The sequence below is a fragment of the Penaeus chinensis genome, chromosome 33 (assembly GCF_019202785.1).
Source record: "Penaeus chinensis breed Huanghai No. 1 chromosome 33, ASM1920278v2, whole genome shotgun sequence".
Classification (NCBI taxonomy): domain Eukaryota; kingdom Metazoa; phylum Arthropoda; class Malacostraca; order Decapoda; family Penaeidae; genus Penaeus; species Penaeus chinensis.
The window spans coordinates 1,314,361-1,321,959 of NC_061851.1; the positions used below are offsets into that span (position 1 = coordinate 1,314,361).

A 7,599-nucleotide genomic window follows, 5' to 3' on the forward strand; every position below is an offset into this window, starting at 1 on the left:
GTTCTCTGGAATAAACCAAGAGAAAAACAGAATTATCGACCTATCGAACAAGCCTGAAGAAAACTTGACGTAGAGAGGATTTCCGGGAAGACGAAGAGACGTGGAAGAGGAAATGCCGTTAAGAACAATGGAAATCGAGAACTGAGGAGCTGACGTCCGGAACGGCAATGGCGCTTTGCAGTTAGAGGGAACGAAATAAGGAATGGAATATGAGTGGATAACGGGAAGAAAAATGCTGATTTAAAAGACGAAAACAATTATGATGTTTAAAAAAAAGCGAAATATAATGCTAACAAACGAGTAAAAGTAGATGGAACGAGATGAGGAATTGAATAACGAGATAAAGAGAAGAAATGTTGAATTAAAAGTCGAAAAAATATATAATTGGTGAAAAGGCGAAAAAATAATGCTAACAAATAAGTAAAAGTAGATGGAACGAAACAAGGAATTGAATATGAGTGGATAACGAGAAATTGAATATTGACCTAAAGGACGAAACTAAAAATAATGAATAAAAAGGCGAAAAATAATACTAATAAAGAGATAAAGAGGGATTTAGGAACGGTAATGGCGTTAGACGGAACGAAATAAGGAACTGAATAATGAATAAATAACGATAAACCAAATTACGAAAAATAACTAAACAAATAATGCTTACCTAGGCAAAATATAGCAAAAATAATGGGCAAAAAGGCGAAATACTAATACTAATAAATGGCTTAACAACTAAAGAATATAATCACACTGGTAATCCCAAGTTTCGAAGAATTCTACAGAGGCGGACAGCGATTACGAAAGGGGTTATTCTCTACAAACAACCGACCGGGGACATGCTTACTGACGCCGACGATTGTTCGTAATACAGAATCACCCTGGAGTAAATGAAAGATCACTCGAGTCCCTGGAGGGGTAAGATCTGCACCAAAAAGTCCACGGCGACGCTGGTATATCTAATCCCGTGATCGCGGTGTTTCAGAAACTGACCAAATCACGACTGAATAAAACCATAAAACGTTAGCCGAGGGGACTAAATCATGGTACTTTTTCAAATAGTCGTGTAAGTATATATGCTTCGGATATCAAAGCACAAAAAGAAATATAAAACTAGCCAATAAGATGACTCTGCAAGCTGAAAAAAACAAACATCAGACATCAAACCTTTAGAATTTCCAAGCGAAGAATTTCACAAAAGGTTGTTCTAACAGACAAACGTATAAAAACAAAGCACCAACTTCCTCTCTTAAAAAGGTCAGCACACGACCCCAAGTACGGGCGGGTTCGGAGTACGAGAAACGCTCAGAAAACCACAAAATAAGCATAATTCGTGCTACAGAACCAGATATGGCGGAGGTTCTGAAGATGGGGAGAAGACACGCCACGACGAAACCTCATGCCAGGGTGGCGAAGAACTGACAAACAACAGAAATGACAAACATCAATAACAATGACAATAACAGCAACAGCAATAGCAAGACCAACACTATCACCATCACCTTCACCTTCACCATCACCCACTCCGTCCCCATCACCATCACCACCACCATCACCACCAACATTGACAACATCAACCGCAATTACACCGAGGGTAAAGAAAAATATCGTAATGCACATAATACATTCTCACTTTTTGCATCAACATGTGAATTCTGAATTCACAAAAAACACACACACATTTAAATCTGACTTTGTTGTCGTAAACCTGGTCGTCCATGGCCATTGACCTGAATACAAAGACGCGTTATTTTTCTACGAAAGAGGAACGACAGTTGTAGAATTTTCTCGAAAAATACAAGACCAGCAAAGAAACTAAAGAAAAAACTAAGGCAGCCATTACGAAGCAAACTCTCTTGTGGACTTTATGGCTGTGTGAAAATAACTGTGTATTGGAGAGATGGGTAGAGGGAGAGGCAGGAAGGGACGGAGGGAGATGGGAAGAGATGGAGAGATAGTGAGAGAGTATCAGAAGAGGATAGGTGGATAAATAGATAGAGAGAGACAGATAGATAGATAAGAAAGATTGAGATAATTTGATAAGTATACATAGATAAAGAAAGATTGAGATAGATAGATAAGCATACATAGATCAAGAAAGATTGAGATAGATAGATAAGCATACATAGATAAAGAAAGATTGAGATAGATAGATAAGCATAGATAGATAGATAGATAGAGAGTGCGAGAGAGAGAGAGAGTGAGATAGAGAGAGATAGAGATAGAGAGAGAGAGATAGAGATAGAGAGAGAGACAGAGAGAGAGAGAGAGAGAGAGAGAGAGAGAGAGAGAGAGAGAGAGAGAGAGAGAGAGAGAGAGAGAGAGAGAGAGAGAGAGAGAGAGAGAGAGAAAGAGAAAGAGAAAGAGAAAGAGAAAGAGAAAGAGAAAGAGAAAAGAGAAGAGAGTGGGCGACAAACAGAGGAAGACCAGGAGCGAGCCGAGAGCAGAAGGATGCCCAAAGGATCTCGAGTCCTGGAGGTGTTGTTGACAGAATATCCGAGCAACAAAGGGCGAGGAGTGACCGGCAGAATCCTTTTGCGCTTGCCTCCCTCGCTCCTTCAGGTTAGCTAGTTAGTTCCTGGTTCACTAACTTACTGTCCCCTGTCTTTAAATACTCGTGTGTTCTTGTGTTATCTGCATTCAAATTACGTCACAATTTTGCAACGCGAGCTTGCCGTGAGTTAGAAATTAAAGAAAAAACTAAAGAATAGTATTTTAATTTTCCTAGAGAAGGGTCACTAACCTAACCATCATTCCTTGTTACCGTTATCTAATACATATAGTTTAAATCATAATTGACATTCCGAGCAACTATTCCAAACTCAAATTCACATTACAAAACAGAACATAGCATGAGGTAAAAAAAAAAAAAAAAAAAAAACACATACAAAGATCTAACTTTCAATTTCCTTGAGAAGATTCGCACCATCTGTCGTACGTAAATATGATAACAGGATTACCAAACATGATACTGCACTGAATCACAGAGCAGCTCACGCCATCTGTTGCGTATCTTTTTAAACAACACAGTTCTTCAGCTACAAAGTACATCAGAAAGAAGATTCGTTGCACGTGGGATATGATGAGCGCCCGTGACTAGTATTATATGAAGCATAAAAGCCGAGTTTTGCTTTCATATACATTTGTCATATGTCATCGTTACGTACCGATATATAGATAGAACCTCTCGATCAAGTATATTACTTTGTCCCATACTCTAAAAAATATCCTGCACTTTCTAGCGCTCAGACAAGAACATACCACCGAATTTATATGTATATACTGTATATAATATACTGGCATATCTATACCCTATACCACTCGGAACACAAATAAACTAGACACACAAGTAAACAGAAAACAGAATTGCAAAGAAACAGAATAAATGCCTTTTTCCGCAACCCCTCTGTCGCTGTTTGGCCTTCCATCGCGTCACGCTCAGCCATGGTTGCGCGTCTTAATTTTGGGTACTTTACTGCACGGCAAACTCTCAATTTCCACAATGCAGACGCTGTTTTATATTTTCTTACTGACACAAGCTTGTCATTCAGGAGCCACTGGCCAAAGAATCCATTGTTTTTGTAGTCAATAAATGTATTAAAAAAACCTTTTTCCGTTGTATCACCTTAACATTGCAATGGAAATCCCAGCATTATTGGGATCACCAGAGGAATATCGGAACGTTAAAACTTTTGGAAAAGAAAAAAAAAAATTAACAAAGCTTTAAAGTTGTGGCAAACATGTGTTTCTAATATCAAAGATAAAATACACATATGCCCACAGAGAACATATTATATATATATATATATATATATATATATATATATAGATAAAGAATATATATATCTGTGTGTGTGTGTGTGTGTGTGTGTGTGTGTGTGTGTGTGTGTGTGTGTGTGTGTGTGTGTGTGTGTGTGTGTGTGTCTGTGTGTGTGTGTGTGTGTGTGTGTGTGTGTGTGTGTGTGTGTGTGTGTGTGTGTGTGTGTGTGTGTGTGTGTGTGTGTCTGTGTGTGTGTGTGTGTGTGTGTGTGTGTGTGTGTGTGTGTGTGTGTGTGTGTGTGTGTGTGTCTGTGTGTGTGTGTGTGTGTGTGTGCGTGCGTGCGTGCGTGCGTGCGTGCGTGCGACCGTGCGTGTGTGTGTAGACAAATAGATAGATTCTGATTCTCGTTTACAAATACTCGTCATTCCATCCTTTTTTATCTACAATACTATAGGTTTCCATCAACCCTTAATTTCCAATTTGGTTTTTGCTTTTGCTTTATTCTCATTCCTTGTATTTTACATTCTCCACTTCTTCTTCTTCTCCCCCATTCCTCTTTCTTTCGTTCTATTTCTTCCTTTCATTCCATCCTTTTCCCCGCGTCTCCTTCCTCCCCCATCCCTCCTTTCTTCCCTTCTTTTTCCTTATTATCATCCCTTATTATCACAATTTTCCCATTTCCTCGTTCCATTTTATTCTTCTTCATTCTCATCACTTTAATTTTACATTCACCGCCATTCTCTCCCATTTCCTCTTTCTCATTCCTTCCTTTTCCCATTCTCCATTTTTCTATTGCTTCCTTTCTCATCTCCGTGTTTCCTTCTTCCCTTTCTCCTTCGTTTATTTTCTTCCTCTTTCTTTATTCCCATTCTTTGCATTTCGCTTCTCTACGTTTCCTTCCTCCTCCTCTCCTCCTTTTCTTTCGTTCCTTTGTCCCATTTATTATTCTTTTCTTAATTCCCATTCCTTCTATCACATCTTATTTTTCTCGCCTTTATTCCCATCTCTTGCATTTTCTTTCTCTACGTTTTCCTCTTCCCCAATCGTTGTTCCTTCGTCTTATTTCTTCCTTTCACTCCGTTCTCACTCTCGCGTTTCCACCTCCTCTCTTTCACTCTTTCTTCCTATTTCTTCCTTTTCTTCATTCCCCCTTTCGTTCGTTCATTTTCTTCCTCTTCCTTATTCTCATCCCCGTGTTTCCTTCCTCCCCCTTTCTTCCGATCTTTCGTTCCATGTCTTCCTTTTTCTTCATTCTCTTTCTTCCTTCCTTGCTCTCCATTCCTTGCATTTTCCTTCTCTGCGTTTCCTTCTTCGCTCTTTCTTACGTTCTGTCACTCCATTTCTCTTTCCTTCTTCCCCCTTTCATCCGTTCCACTTCTCCCCTTTCTTCATTCTCCTTCCTCCTTCCTTCCTTCCTCTTTCCTTCCGTTCGCCTCCTAAGGCTTCGCTTCCGTTAATGCTCCGCGCTTCCCGAGTCGTCGACTTCCCGCCGCGCCTCACCGCCAGGCACCGTTACCTATGAGCCTGCATTAACCCTCTCCCTCCTCCCTCCCTCCTCCCTCCCTTTCTCCCCCCTTCCTCCGCCCTCCTCCCTCCCTTCTCCCTCCTTCCTCCTCTCTTCCTTCTCCCTCTTTCCTCCTTCCTCCTCCCTCCCTTCTCCCTCCTTCCTCCTCCCTCCTCCCTCCCTTCTCCCTCCTTCCTCCTCCCTCCCTTCTCCCTCCTTCCTCCTCCCTCCTCCCTCCCTTCTCCCTCCTTCCTCCGCCCTCCTCCCTCCCTTCTCCCTCCTTCCTCCTCCCTCCCTTCTCCCTCTTTTCTCCGCCCTCCTCCCTCCCTTCTCTATCATACTCCGCCCTCCCTTCTTCCTCCTTCCTCCGCCCTCTCTTCTCCCTTCTTCCTCCGCCCTCCTCCCTCCCTTCTCCCTCTTTCCTCCGGTCTCCTCCCTCCTTCCCGTCTCCTACCTTCTCCCTCCTCCCTCCCCTGCCCTCCTCCCTCCACTTCTCCCTCCTCCCTCCTTCCCGTCTCCTCCCTTCTCCCTCCCTCCCATCTCCTCCCTCTCTTCTCCCTTCTCCCTCCCTCCTCCTCCCTCTCCCTCCCTCCCCTGCTGCTTATCCCGTCCATCTGTCGAGAGGGAGAAGGGGGTAGGGGGTTGGGGTAAGGGGTTGAGGGAAAGGGGTAGGGTGACAGGGTAGGAGGAAAGGGGCAAGAGGGAAAGAGTTAAGAGTATAAGGTATGAGGGTTGAGGAGTAAAGGGTAGGAGGGTAAGAGAGAGGAAGAGAGACTACTTGGTATGGGCATAGGATGGCTTGGGGGGGGGGGGGGGTGAGGCGAGGGAGGGACCAGTAAGGGGGTCGTGAGGGGGGGGGGGTTGTTGGTGAGGGAGAAAGAATGTTGTACACCGGTTACAGAGGGAGGGAAAAAGGGGGGGGGGGGGGGACTCGCGTATGGCATGAGTGGGGGAGAGCGAAGGAGGGAAGGAAGTCCTATAGGAGTCTTATAAGAGTCCTAATCGGGGGAGAGGGAAGGGAAGGGATGGAGAGGGAGGGATGGGGGGGTGATCTTGCCCAAGGAACCACTTTCTCCTGCCATTCCCTTGCTCGCTCGTGCCCGCCGCTGGACCCAAAGGCGGCTCCGACATACCCCTCCACCCTCCTCCAGCGGCCCCCTCCTGCCCCTCCCCCCTCCTCCTGCGGCCCCCTCCTGCCCCTCCACCCCCGCCCGCAGGAGCCTCGGCCTCTCAGCCTCCTTTCTCCTCCGTATTTCCTGCTTCTCTCCACGCCCAGTACAGCAAATCCAAGCGCTTTTACAAGTCGGTTGGGCATGCCTCTTGAACGTGGATGGGCGACCAGAATCTATTTACTAAAAGGTTGTTTATCAGATTTTCTTAAATGTTTTAATCAGTATCTTCTTTTTCTGTCGATATTACAACACACGCGTTTGTGATCTTTGCTGCCGTCCATGTTTTTCTTTCTTTCTCATCTTATCACTCTCATTCTTCCTTCCAACCCCCGTTTTCATCACTTTCTTTTCCTTTATTACTTTCTTTATTATTACTATTTTCTCCATTTTTTTCTTCATTCACCGGAGCTAAAAAATAACACGGAATTCTTTCCGTTTCCTCCCGAGTTCGTGATCGGCCTTTCTGCCTTAGAAACTCTGTCCAGTTCCTTTTTCTTTCTTTTTCTCTCTTTTCTTCTCGCTTGTCAATCTCTTTCTCTCATCTGAATATAACAAAAGAAAAAAAGAAGAAAAAAAAACATGATTCTACTTTCTTCGTCGTCCAATGGGGGCGGGGGGGGGGGGGGGAGCAAAAGGTTAAAGGTTCAGACTTTGACGAGAATCAAGAGATAGTTTCAGGAACTGATCATGAAGTGGCAAGCTTTCTGCTTCCTTGTCTGCTAGCCCCCCCCCCACCTCCTACCCCCACCTCCTACCCCCATTTCTCTGAGGGAATGCACCTGCTCACCTGTTTGTTCACTGTTCTCTCTACGTGCCTCTCCTCCTATCGCTAATGTCCGTTGGTGTTGCTTTTGAACTCTTGTACACTGTTTACATGGCTGATTCGGACCATTAGTACTGTGAACACGCATAACATGTGTCCTTACATACTTAAGTTCGCGGGTCCTAGGTACACGGGTACACGGACACACAGACAGACAGAAAGTCACACACACCCTTTCTCCCTATATCTCCCTCCCTCCCTTCCTGACTAAAAGGGCTCACCTACATGGTATATCACAAGAGAACCCCTCCTTCCTCCCTCTCTTCTCCTCCCCCACCCTTCTTCTTCCCTCCTTTTCCCCTTCACCCTCCCTTCTCCCTCCCTCCTCCCTCCTTCCCGTCTCCTACCT

The 7,599-nt window shown here is 44.3% G+C and overlaps 1 protein-coding gene across 2 annotated transcripts in view; it reads right to left on the minus strand.

Annotated features, from left to right (window-relative positions):
• LOC125043004 (cadherin-87A-like) overlaps positions 1-7,599 on the minus strand; it is a 48,456-nt gene that overhangs the window by 19,685 nt on the left and 21,172 nt on the right. The gene's annotated exons all lie outside the window — the stretch shown is intronic.